At 48.0% G+C, this 14,016-nt stretch overlaps 1 protein-coding gene across 8 annotated transcripts in view; it reads right to left on the minus strand.

Moving 5' to 3' along the window:
- Nucleotides 1-2,481, minus strand: part of ccser1 (coiled-coil serine-rich protein 1) — a 1,481,149-nt gene extending 1,478,668 nt beyond the window's left edge. For 7 of the 8 annotated variants that reach the window (XM_072495328.1, XM_072495326.1, XM_072495331.1 and 4 more), the window contains exon 1: nucleotides 2,347-2,481. The gene's annotated coding sequence lies outside the window, so the exon portion shown is untranslated. Of the gene's footprint in view, nucleotides 1-2,342 lie in introns of all 8 variants that reach the window. The other variant, XM_072495327.1, reaches the window with a different exon arrangement.
- Between the last annotated feature and the right edge of the window lie 11,535 nt (nucleotides 2,482-14,016).

Consider the following 14,016-nt stretch of genomic DNA (forward strand, 5'->3'; position numbering starts at 1 on the left):
CAGTATCCTCATTCTAAAGATGTATTTCAAATGGTCACCCTGTTTGTTCTATTAAAATCAATGAGTGGAAGAGTCGCTCTTTCTCTTCCCCCCCCCCCCACCCAGTCACAGCAGAATGTGATGGATCATCTCTGAACTTTCCAAACTTCCAAGTGAATACGACAAGGAGCTATCCGTCTCCACTTGAAAGGCGTTTTCCAATCTCCGTATTAACGTCAGGTCACATTAGCTGATACAACCCGATTAGTCACAACCGTGTCAACCCATCAACTTTAATCTCACTGAAAAGGTTCTCTATGGCGCAGGATTAAAGTGTGACGTGCAAGTCCAAAGGGAAACTTTAAGCAGCACACTTTATTGCATTTAAAATAAACACGGTGTTCTTTCGACAGAAAAATAAAACACACCATTATCTGGGAAAGAATTGGTGTTTAAAAGATGCGGAGATGGGGGGGGGGTGGATGTTGATTTCGCCCCCTTTATTGTTTTGTTTAATGCTTGCAATATCCCCCACCCCACGCCCCTAGTACCTTTTACATGAATGGTCCACAAATAAACCCAGGGAAGTTCAGCATAAACTCCTTGTAAACACCATTCCACACCATCCGCCTCCTGAAATGCTGAAGAAAGGAGGAAGGGAGGGAGAGAGAGAGAGAGAAAGAGAGTCCCGCCTTTCATGATCTTAGATCCTGAATGACATCCCCACCAAGAGCAAACGCAGAGTATAGCCACCAAAAATGAGGCAGGTTGTTTATGTCCCCGGTCAAGGGGCATACTCATAATCTTTAGACAATCCATTAGTTCCAGACACTTAACCTCATCAGTGACAAGATGAGGTGTGAGGAGGACTGTGCAGTGAACACTCGTCGCCAGTAAAAGCAATATGGACTGCAGAGAATCATAATATTGGGTCTCCCCAGTGCTCAAACACACACCTCCCAGCAACACAGCAGAGCAGCAGTAACAGACACAGTTCAGGGGGCCATGTCGTCTTTGGACACCAAGGGTTTAGTGGAAGGGAACACGCATAGACCACCTTAAGAACTCAAATTGTGTGCGAGTTCTACATTATCTGGACTGACAGGCGAACAATAGGAATGGAAACTGTTACACCTTACCAAAAACAATGGTGATTATTTGACACACAAATACATTCATATGATCATTGGATTCACAAAACCAGTAGACTTATTTCCCCCCACAGCCGACTGTTACAACTGTCACAATAGGTTATTTAAAATGTTGGCTATTGTACACTGCTACAATATATATGGTGCTGGTATGGAAAGTGGCACAATGACAATGAAATAAATTACATTTATCGCAAGTCCTAGAGGACAATCTGCAGTTGTTGAAAAAAATAACTTTTGTTGCGGGAATACCAAGTTCTTCACCCTGAAGGGAACTACAACTTTTAACAGCCCTCAATCAATGTCACCAAAATCTCTCTCTCTACAATGAAGAATCCAGAGCAAACACTGGTCGGTTCAGGAGACAGTGTCTGATCAGGTGCTGTGCTCATGCACCTACTGCTGGCCTGGAAGGTGGAATGTTATCGTTGTGAAAATGATTATACAAAAAAAAACAGCAGCCGCCCAACCAGCAACAAAAACATGTAGCTCCACTCGTGACAAAAGGCTGAAAAGGCCACATGAGGCGAGCATTTGACTTTCCTGCGTGTCAATCGTCAGAAAGTGTGCCGAGTGGGCAGCGTCTAACTACATCCATATCTGATATTGACATTTGCATGAATTTGGGTGTGGGGCGACCCTGGGACAGGTGCACAAACAACCCCCAGCTTCCAGACTTCCAAATGCAAGGCTGCACGATTGAAGCAATACAATACGTTATCCGCCTCCCTGTGGTTGCCGAGTAAGTAGCAAAAGGCAAGCGGATCTGTTGTGAAAGGAACATGATATACAAAAAATTAACTGCAACACAATCCAAGCCACCTTCAGTGTGTGTGTGTGTGTGTGTGTGAGGTATGCAGCTCCGCGCTTGCGTCCTGCTCCCAGACGGGACCCAGTGTGGATACACGTCTTATTGTGGAGAGTCAGTGGTTGCAATTTCATTCTCATTATTTAACGCCAACAGCCCGTGGCCAACCCTCCTCGCGAAAGTCTGCGCCTCAGCAAGCCTCTGCTCCTTCATTTTTGTTGTGAAGGAGGTGTTTTTTTCCCCTCTCTCCCAGGAAGTAGCAGCAATGGGGCCTGTCAGTGTGTTACAGATAAACACGGTTCCAGCCTGTCTCTGCGCCACCTGACACTTTCTGCTGGATAAACGTACGCAGCAAGCCAGGGGAAGGGGTGAGACAGAGAGATACACAGAATTGCTCCTGTTACCTGCCTTGTCAGCTTACGCCCGCTGGCTGATGTCCGCCTCTGTGCTCAGGTGGAAGGTTGTATCCATCAGAAGCAGCGCCGGGAGTGGGAAGACGGATTTAAAGGTGAATGCCCAGCTCTTTGTACCTCACTGAGTGGCTGCAGCCTCCGCCTCCTCCTCTTCCGTGTACATTCAATCATTGACGTGCCCAGCGTAGCCCGAGCGCACAGCGCTCCCCCCGGGTCCTAGAGCAATTCAACCAAGCAGATACTTACCTGGGGCACAGACAGACACACACACAGGTACACAGACACACACACATACAGATATAATAAACTGACACACACAGGTAAATGCGTCAACAGATACAGGGATACATCCACAAACAGGCACGCAAACAGATAGATGCACAGACAGACACACACACTCACAGATAGATAGATGCTCAGACAGACACACACACAGATAGATGCACAAACAGACACACACATAGATAGATACACAGACAGACACACACACAAATAGATACACAGACAGATACACACACTGATAGATAGATACACAGATAGACACATACAGATAGATAGATGCACAGACAGACGCACACACAGATAGATAGATTCACAGGCAGACATACACACAGATAGATAGATGCACAGACACACACACAGATAGATAGATTCACAGGCAGACATACACACAGATAGATAGATACACAGACAGACACACACACAAATAGATGCACAGACAGACACATACAGATAGATAGATACACAGACAGATACACACACTGATAGATACACAGATAGACACACACAGATAGATAGATACACAGACAGACACCCACACAGATAGATAGATCCACAGGCAGACATACACACAGATAGATGCACAGACAGACACACACAGATAGATAGATACACAGACAGACACACACAGATAGATAGATCCACAGACATACACACACATACAGATAGATGCACAGACAGACACACACACAAATAGATAGATGCACAGACAGACACACACACAGATAGATGAATACACAGACAGACACAGATAGATGCACAGACAGACACACACAGATACATAAACGAACATAGACAGATGGATACACAAAGAGACAGATACAAAAACACACACACACAGATGGGTACACAAACACACAAACAGACGCACAGATAGATACACAAACAGACACTCACAAATATATACATAAACAGACATACAGACACACACGGATAAATAAATAAACAGACACACACACACAGATAGATGCACAAACTAACACACACTGAGATAGACACATACACCGACACACATGTACACACACAGATAGAAATACAAACAGACACACACAAATATAGAAGTAGATGGACATATGGACACACAGATAGATACACAAAGAGACAAACACACAAACAGACGGATACACACAAACAGATGAATACACAAACAGACACACATGCCGATGAATACACAAACAGGCACAAACAAATGGAAACACAAACAGACACACACAGATAGATGGACAAACAGACACACACATGCAGACAGATACACAAATAGTCACATGCAGAGACAGACAGACACACAAACGGACATACACACAGATATATACATAAACAGATACACACACCGATAGATACACAAGTAGACACACAGATGGATACACAAACAGTCACACACAGATACAGATAGACACACACACAGACTATTCTGATCCCGAACCAGACCCAAACAGTGATTAGGAAACTGGACAGAAACCCCAATATTTTATTTTAATTTGTAAGACTGTGAGGACAGGATACCTCACTCCAGGAGTGAATGCACAAAGGGATAGGGATGTGCTTTATTACTAACACAGTATTAGAATATCTTTAACATCACACCAGAAAATAACTTACAATTACTCCTTGAACAATGCTACTCAATACAGTGAATACAATACCCTTAAATGCTATCTTTATTCCCACTTAAACAACAAGAAACAAAACCACCTCGATCTCAATCCACTTTAATTACTGATGGCACATAGAAACACTTGCTTTACAGAGATGTTCTTGAGAACGAGAGACCTTTTGACACTTCTTTAAATAAAAGATCTGACTCCTGTCAGACCCATGCAGAAACTCTGGCTGGGTATCTTCAGAAGCTGTTTCTCATCTTGTTTCAGCTTCCCCCTGTACTCAGCCAAGACTGCACTGCTTTAAAAACAGTTAATATCTTTTAACTGAATTGCACTGAGAGCAAAACTGCTTCACTTCTGGTCACAGCTTCATTCTCAAAATGCCTGATGCCTTCGCTCCACCCAGCAACAACACCCTACCAAACTAAAATCCAATTAACTTCACAGGGAATCCCCATAATCAACACAAAATTCAATTACTCCAAGCCTTTTACGATGCTTTAATTGCACCCCTTGCTCTCAACCTTCCAAACTAGGATGTATTTTAAAGCATGACTGCAGCAGTCGCACACACACTAACCTAGATGTTTAACCCTTACTGAACCAAATACCTATAATGCATTTTATCTGAAATCCCTACATTCATCACACAGACATACAAGATACACAAAAAGACACATGCACACAGACACAAAAACAGACTCAGATAGATACACAAACAGACACACGTACACCAATGCACAGAGACAGATACACATACACATGAACGAACAGTCAAATAAATATACATCAACAGATACACATATACACACAAACAGCACACTCATAAACATGACAGACACACACAAACATAGGACATGGGATTTAGGAGCAGGGGTGGGCCAGTCAGCCTGCTCCACCATTCAATAAAATCACAGCTGATCTAGGTGTGGTCTCGACTTTGCTTTGCCATCTGCCCCCGATAACCTACGACTCCGTTGTTTATCAAACATCTGTCTAACATGGCCCTGAATAAATTCAATGACCCAGCTCCACTGCTTTCTGAGAAAGAGAATTCCACATGGAGCAAACACAACCAGACGGGCATACAAACTCACAGACACATCAACAACTTCTATTTTTCATCTTGCTTTTAATGCAATGAAACATCCAAGGAGTTTCACACGAGAGGAATAAAACTAAGTATGGCAACTCGCCAGAAAAGGAGATATTAGGTCAGGTGACCAAAAGCTTGCTCAAGTAAGAGTCAGGTTTCAGGAAGTGTCTTAAAGAAGGAAAGCGAGGTAGTGAGTGGAGGGAGGGAATTCGGAGTTTGGGCTGAGGTAACTGACACACACAGCTTCATACAAACTCATACACAAAAGCAGACTCACACAGACACGTACAGCCTTATAAACATGCATGGACCCACACAGACATGCACAAACACAAAGATGCATGCACACACATGCAACCACACACAGACATACGAACACAAGAACTGACATACCGGGCTATAATATGAAGGTATGTAAAATCACCGGCTCCAATGCACCCCTCCCTGATGAGCTCAATGCATTCTATGCACTCTTTGAACAAGAGGCCAGCGAGAGCAAGTCCTCCACCCCAGAAGCCTCCGATGAACTTGTATCTGAGATCACCATTGCAGACGTCAGAGCAGTCTTCTCGAAGGTCAACCCTCGGAAAGCCACTGGCCCGGATGGGGTACCCGGATGAGCACGCGGGTCTTGCACGGATCAGCTGGCGGGGGTATTCGTAGTCATCTTCAACCTCTCTTTACAACAATCTGAGGTCCCAATCTGCTTCAAGAAGACGACCATCATCCCTGTACCAAAACAAAGTCAAGCAGCGTGCCTTAATGCTATCGTCCAGTGGCTCTGACATCCATCGTCATGAAGTGCTTCGAAAGGTTAGTCATGACACGAATCAACTCCAGCCTCCTGGATTGCCTTGATCCACTACAGTTTGCCTACTGCTGCAACAGGTCCACAAGAGACGTCATCTCCATGGCCCTGCACTCTACCCTGGAACACCTAGATAACAAACACACCTATGACAGACTCCTATTTATCAACTGCAGCTCAGCCTTCAACACCATCATTCCTACGAAACTCATCTCCAAACTCAGTGGCCTTGGCCTCGGCGCTTCCCTCTGCGACTGGATCTTGAACTTTCTAACCCACAGGCCACCATCAGTAAGGATAGGCAACAGCACCTCCTCCATGATCATTCTCAACACCGGTGCCCCACAAGGCTGTGTTCTCAGCCCCCTACTATACTCCTTATACACTTATGACTGTGTGGCCAAATTCCCCTCCAACTCAATTTTCAAATTTGCTGATGACACTACCGTAGTGGGTCGGATTTCAAATAATGACGAGACCGAGTACAGGAATAAGATAAAAATCTGGTGAACTGGTGCGACGACAATAATCTCTCCCTCAAAGTCAACAAAATGAAGGAGATTGTCATCGACTTTAGGGAGCGTAGTGGAGAACATGCCCCTGTCTTCATCAATGGGAACGAAGTAGAAAGGGTCGAGAGCTTCAGGTTTTTAGGTGTACAGATCACCAACAGCCTGTCCTGGTCCCCCCATGCCAACACTATAGCTAAGAAAGCCCACCAATGACTCTACTTTCTCAGAAGACTAAGGAAATTTGGCATGTCACCTATGACTCTCACCAACTTCTACAGATGCACTATAGAAAGCATTCTTTCTGGTTGTATCACAGCTTGGTATGGATCCTGTTCTGCCCAAGACCCCAGGAAATTACAAAAGGTCGTGAATGTAGCCCAATCCATCACGCAAACCAGCCTCCCATCCATTGACTCTGTCTACAATTCCCGCTGCCTCGGAAAGGCAGGCAGCATAATTAAGGACCCCACGCAACCCGGACATACTCTCTTCCACCTTCTTCCGTCAGGAAAAAGATACCAAAGTTTGAGGTCACGTACCAACCGACTCAAGAACAGCTTCTTCCTTGCTGCCATCAGACTTTTGAATGGACCTAACTCATATTAAGTTTATGTGTTCTCTATACCTTGCTATAACTGTAACATTATATTCTGCAGTCTCTCCTTCCTTCCCTATGTACGGTATGCATTGTTTGTACAGCATGGAGGAAACAATATTTTTCACTGTATACTAATACATGTGACAATAATAAATCAAATCTAGTCAAAAAATACACGCAGCCACAGACACATATAAACCAACACAAGCTCACACACACAAACACGCACAAACACGCACACACACATGACCAAGCACACACACACGGAGGGAGGAATTTAATCCAGGTGATGAGGTTCTGAAGCCCCCGCCTCAGCCAGGAGGAATTACCGATGGTGAGGTCCACCTGTGGCTTTAAAAATTGGGAAACAGGTGCAGTGGCTGCTGAGCATGAGAGAGGAGGGAGGTCATGTTCCCAGAGGTGCGACCATCGGCTGCTGGTTCTGCGGCTGGCATGGTTGGCTGGGGGAGCAGCTGCCATGGCCGGGGGAAATAGCAAGGGGTGATAAGGGGATGGGCTGTGGGGTTGGTTGTCCCCTGGAACCGGGTGTCCAGGCATGGACTGCCATTGCCACGGCCTGCAAGGTAACCATCCTGCTGCGCACCCGACTGACCGCCCACCATGGCCCGTGGTTGTGTAGAGCAACCCCGGCTGTATGTGTACTCCCACCCCACTCCGAACCCCGCCCGCGACCTCACCTCCAGCCACCAACACCCCTCCCACCTACACCGGGGCATCATGTAGTCCACCCAAGGGGAACACCCACTGTAGCCCTTACAGGAGCGTGGCAGACAGGGGCATGGGTAGCGCCAGCCATCGATATCCCTGCTGCCAGGGATGGGTGTCGGGGCCAAAGGCCCCCGCGGTACCGGGCACCGAAGGGGACAGGGGTGTGGTGCGGAGGACAGAGTGGCAGGCGGGAAAGGTCGGGGTAAGTGTAGAGTCATGTGGGACAGGAGCTGTACTGCTGGCTGAAGCCACCATGCAGCCTGGTGGATCTGGTTGGGCACAGGGATACGCACCATGCTAACATGTCTGCCTTTCACTCCCTGCAGACAATGGATTTCGGAATCCAATCAAGAATGATAGCCACCTGCCGCCCGCCACAACCCTGGGGGATGTACTGAGGTTGTATGAGTAGGAACTGCTCGGGAGGGCCCTGCAGCAGGGAAGCTTAACCCTGAGGAACAGGAGCCAACCGGTGAGGATGGAGAGCCAGCCGCGGAGGAGGTGGGGAGGAGGCGCCGCATCAGGCCTTGTGTGTGCCGGCAGCACCTATCATTTGAGGACCTGTCAGATCGGGCATGCCGTCGAAGACACCAGCTGAGCAGGGAGACCACATGGCATATCTGCCAGATCATGCCGCACCTGGAACTGTGGGTATATGGAGGAGAACACCCGCTCCCGATGCCCGTCAAGGTGATGGTCGCCCTGAACCTAGCGCGTGCGATTAGCCGGGTGTTTCCCACGCTCGTAGCGCCGAGAAACACCACGCTATCAAATGGCCATTCGGGTAGATTAGGGGCCTCAGCAGGGAAGGCATGGCCAAGGCCCCACCAAGTCCCGACTAGCTGTCTCACTCTAATATACAGATTTGCCAAAACGTGAGATCTCGCGAGTCATGGTGAGCCGGTTAGAGCCCAGAAGAGCGATCGCCCAACTTTTATCGGTCATGTTGCGCTGCGCCATCCTGCCTTTAGGGCGTAATGCAGCCGATAGATCTCGTCCAGTGCTTAACTGTCATTGTTAAGCATTGTTTAACTGGTAATTACGAGCTATTTTCTTTATGATGTCAAAGTTAGTTTCAGACTGTGTTAGTAATAAAGTTTGTTTTAATACACCATATCCCTATTTGTATGTGGAATCACTCCCAGAGCGAAGTATGTTTTCTTCACAGCCTCACAAATTAAATTCAATATTCTGTCCAGTATCCTCCCACCTGTTGAGGCCTGGCTTATGAGTGTAATATATGCAATATCAAATCAAGTTAAAACTTGTCCTTACTACAGTTTGATCCAGCCTGTTACTTCCTGACTACTGCAACTTACAATTATTTAATAACTATGTTATTGCTATATCATATAATGTCCAGATGGGAGAGGATGCATTAGAAGGACCTCGGTCATTTTTCGTCAAGTAATTCCTATGTTATACAGCACTGGTACCTCTTAAGGTACCTCTTCAGGGTGCTTCTCTTGTTACAGCACAGTATATGCACAGCAACAGAAAAATCCACCTTAAAGCTACGAATGAAGTTAAAAGACTGCCCTAAGTTGTAAAATGGTGCAAATAAAATATAGCATAAGGTTTAAATTTCTGATAAAAACGATAATCACTGCAAGTTAGGTTCTGCGTAACAGCCTCTGCCCACATTGAAATTTCAAGCAGTCACTGAGCTTCCCCTCAAATGGTTTTAAGTTTGTTCCGGACATAATTGGAATCTCAGAGTCGATTGGCCAATAGCTGTAAACAATGTATTGTGATTTTCTTTCTCTCTTTGGGTATGTGCAGTCGGAAATGCCTGAACGATAAATGATGAATGTTGCTGGTTGAGTGTGGGGAAGGAGTTGCCTGTTTTTTCATGCATATTTAATACACCCTCAGAATCAGAGAAGTCTGATGTTTTGTACAATCGCAAGTTCATGCATAAATCAGTATTTTTTTTTTTTAATAAACATTTTATTGAGGTATTGTTTGGTATAACAGCAACACAATAAACAATGTACATGAAACTATAAACATAGTGCAAAAGCCGTTTCCCTCCCTTACAGGTCCCACCTTTATTAACCCCCTACTCTGAGCTAAACTAACCCCCACCCCTTCTGCTGACGATTAATTTTCCGCGAAGAAGTCGACGAACGGTTGCCACCTCCGGGCGAACCCTAACAGTGACCCTCTCAAGGCGAACTTGATTTTCTCCAAACAGAGAAAGCTAGCCATGTCCGATAGACAGGTTTCCGACTTCGGGGGCTTTGAGTCCTTCCAAGCTGATAGTATCCGTCTCCGGGCTACCAGGGAAGCAAAGGCCAGAACGTCTGCCTCTTTCTCCTCCTGGATTCCCGGGTCTTCTGACACCCTAAAAATCACTGGACTCAGTGACACCCATGTTTTTAACACCGTGGACATGACATCTGCAAACCCCTGCCAAAATCCCCTGTGGCAGTCACCACTGTTTGTATATATTACGTATATGAGAAGTAATACGGTAAGGCTCCTGTACTACAGGTACGGGGGTAGATCCCTGCTGCTGGCTCCGTACAGTAGGCGGAGTCTAAATGTGTGTGCTCATCCAGCTGCGGCCATTTCGGCAGCAGCTGCAGGAGGCAACACATCCCTGCTCAATAAAGCCTCGATTACTCTCTACTCTCGTCTCGTCGTAATTGATAGTGCATCAATCCCTAAGTTTTGGACATGCCCAGAACATGTGGGCATGTTTCGCTGGTCCTCCCGCACATTTTGCACACCTGTCTTCCACCCCAAAGAATCTGCTCATCCGGGCCACTGTCATGTGAGCCCGGTGAACGACCTTAAATCAACATGAGCCTGGCACATGTTGCGGACGCGTTGACTCTACTCAACACGTCCGCCCACAGACCATCCTCTATCTCTCCTCCCAGATCCTCCTCCCCCTTGCGCTTCAGCTCCTCGGTCTGCGTCTCCTCTGACCCCATAAGTTCCTTGTAAATGTCCGAGATGCTCCCTTCTCCTACCCACCCTCTGGAAACTACCCTGTCCTGAATCCCCCTTAGCAGTAGAAGCGGGAAGGTTGACACCTGTTTATGTAGGAAGTCCCACACCTGCAGATACCTGAATTCATTTCCCCTCGCCAACCCGAACTTCTCTTCCAGCGCCCTCATACTCAGAAAGCTCCCCTCTATAAACATATCCCCCCATCCTCTCAATCCTTGCTCTCCGCCATATCCTGAACCCCCCATCCATACTACGTGGGGCAAACCGGTGATTATTACAGGTTTGGGACCAGACCGATGCTCCCTCTGCTCCCACATGTCTCCTCTATTGCCCCTAGACTCTCGGGGCCGCCACCACCACGGGGCTGGTGGAGTATTGTGCCGGCGGGAATGACAGAGGCGTAGTTACCAACGCCCCCAAACTGGTGCCCTTTCATGAAGCCGCCTCCATACGCTCCCATGCCGACCCCTCTCCCACCACCCACTTCCTGATCATGGCTATATTCGCCGCCCAGTAATAGTTACTAAAATTTGGCAGCGCCAGCCCGCCCTCTCCCCGACTCCGCTCAAGCATTACCTGCCTTACCCGCAGGGTCTTTCCCGCCCAAAAAAAGCCAGAGATCGCTTTGTTGACCCGTTTAAAAAAGGACCGTGGAATAAAGATGGGGAGACATTGAAACACGAACAGGAATCTCAGGAGGACCGTCATCTTCACTGTCTGCACCCTCCCAGCTAATGAAAACGGGAGCGCGTCCCATCTCCGAAAATCGTCCTTCATTTGGTCTACTAGCCGGGCCAGATTTAATTTATGCAGCCGGTCCCATTCCCGCGCCACTTGAATGCCTAGGTACCTAAAGCTTCCCCCTACTAATCTAAACAGCAGCCCCCCCAATCGCCTCTCCTGTCCCCTCGCCTGGACCGCAAACATCTCACTTTTCCCCATATTTAGCTTATACCCCAAAAACCGGCCAAATTCCCCTAGAATCCTCATGATTTCTTCCATCCCCTCTAATGGGTCCGATACATACAGAAACAGGCCGTCTGTGCTCCGCCCCCCCCCCCCCCCCCCCCCCCCCACCCCGACCAGCCCCTTCCAGCCCCTTGAGGCTCTCAGAGCAATTGCCAATGGCTCTACAGCTAACGCGAACAACAGTGGGGAGAGGGGGCATTCCTGTCTCGTCCCCCGGTGCAGTCTAAAATAGTCCGATGGTGTCCTATTCATCCTTTCACTTGCCACAGGAGCCTGATACAGTAACCTGACCCAGTCAATAAAGCCCCGCCCAAATCCGAACTGTCCCAGTACCTCCCACAGATAATCCCATTCTACCTGATCAAAAGCCTTTTCTGCATCCATTGCGATCACTACCTCCATCTCCCTACCTTCCAGGGGCATCATGATCACCTTCTTACAATGGCCACCAACTGCCTACCCTTAACAAACCCCGTCTGGTCCTCCCCAATAACGTCCGGAACACAATCCTTAATCCTGGAGGACAGAATTTTGGCCAGCAGTTTGGCGTCCACATTCAACAGGGAGATCGGCCTGTAGGACCCACACAGCTCCGGGTTCTTGCCCGCTTCAGAATCAGCGAAATCGTGGTCTGTGACATCGTCGGGGGAAGCGCCCCTCTTTCCCTTGCCTCATTGAACATCCTCATCATCACCGGCCCCAATATCCCAGAGAACTTTTTATAAAACTCCACTGGGTACCCGTCTGGGGCTTTACCTGCCTGCATGGCCTTCAGACCCTCCACTATCTCTTCCAACCCGATCAGGGCCCCTAGCCCTTCTACCAGCTCCCCGTCCACCTTTGGGAAATCCAGCCCCCCCCCCCCCCCCAAGAAGTAGGGGGTCCGACCTATACAGCCTACTGTAGAAATTCCTAAACGCCTTATTCACCCCTGCTGAATCTCCAACCAGGTTCCCATCTCTGTCATTTACTTTCCCTATTTCCCTGGCTGCCTCCCTCTTTCTAAGCTGCTGTGCAAGCATTCTGCTGGCCTTCTCTCCATACTCATCGATCGCCCCCCTCGCCTTTCTCAGCTGCTCCACCACCCTCCCTGTGGTTAACAAGTCAAACTCCGCCTGTAGCCTCCGCCGTTCCCTTAAAAGCCCTGCCTCTGGGGTCTCCGAATACCTCATATCGATCTATAGTATCTCCTTAACCAGTCGGTCCATCTCTGCCCTGTCCACCTTCTCCCTATGGGTCCGTATCGAGATCAGTTCCCCTCTGACAACTGCCTTCAGTGCTTCCCAGACCATCGCTGCTGAAATTTTCCCCGTGTCATTAACCTGCAGGTAGTTCTGAATACATTTCCCCAGCCGCACGCACACCCCTTCATCAGCCAAAAGTCCCACATCTAACCTCCAGTGCGGGCGCTGGTTACTGTCTGAGATTGTGATCGCCGTGTACCCTGTGTCCACCACCCCTGTCAGTAAGGCCCTGCTCAAAATGAAGAAATCGACCCGGGAGTACACTTTATGCACGTGTGAATAGAAAGAGAACTCCTTCACCCTTGGCTGCCCAAATATCCCCCCCCCTCCCCCCACCCCCATCTGCTCCATGAACACTTTTAGTTCCTTTGCCATTGCTGGCACCCTGCCCATTTTTGAGCTTGACCGGTCCAAGCCAGGGTCAATAACTGTGTTGAAGTCCCATCCTATGACCAACCTGTGCGAGTCCAGTTCCGGTATCTTCCCCAGCATCCTCTTTATAAACTCCACATCATCCCAATTTGGCGCATACACATTTACTAATACCACCTGCAACCCCTCCAGTTTCCCACTGACCATAATATACCGACCTCCCACGTCCGAGACTATTCTACCCGCCTCGAACAACACCCGCTTATTGATCAGGATCGCGACCCCTCTAGTCTTTGAATCCAATCCCGAGTGAAAGACCTGACTGACCCAGCCTTTCCTCAATCTAACCTGGTCAGTTACTCTAAGGTGCGTCTCCTGCAACATTACCACGTCCGCCTTCAGTCCCTTAAGATGTGCGAACACACTTGACCTCTTGACCGGCCCATTTAACCCTCGAACATTCCAGGTGATCAGCCTAGTTGGGGAGCTCTTGCCC

This window comes from Scyliorhinus torazame, chromosome 3 (genome assembly GCF_047496885.1).
Source record: "Scyliorhinus torazame isolate Kashiwa2021f chromosome 3, sScyTor2.1, whole genome shotgun sequence".
NCBI lineage: Eukaryota > Metazoa > Chordata > Chondrichthyes > Carcharhiniformes > Scyliorhinidae > Scyliorhinus > Scyliorhinus torazame.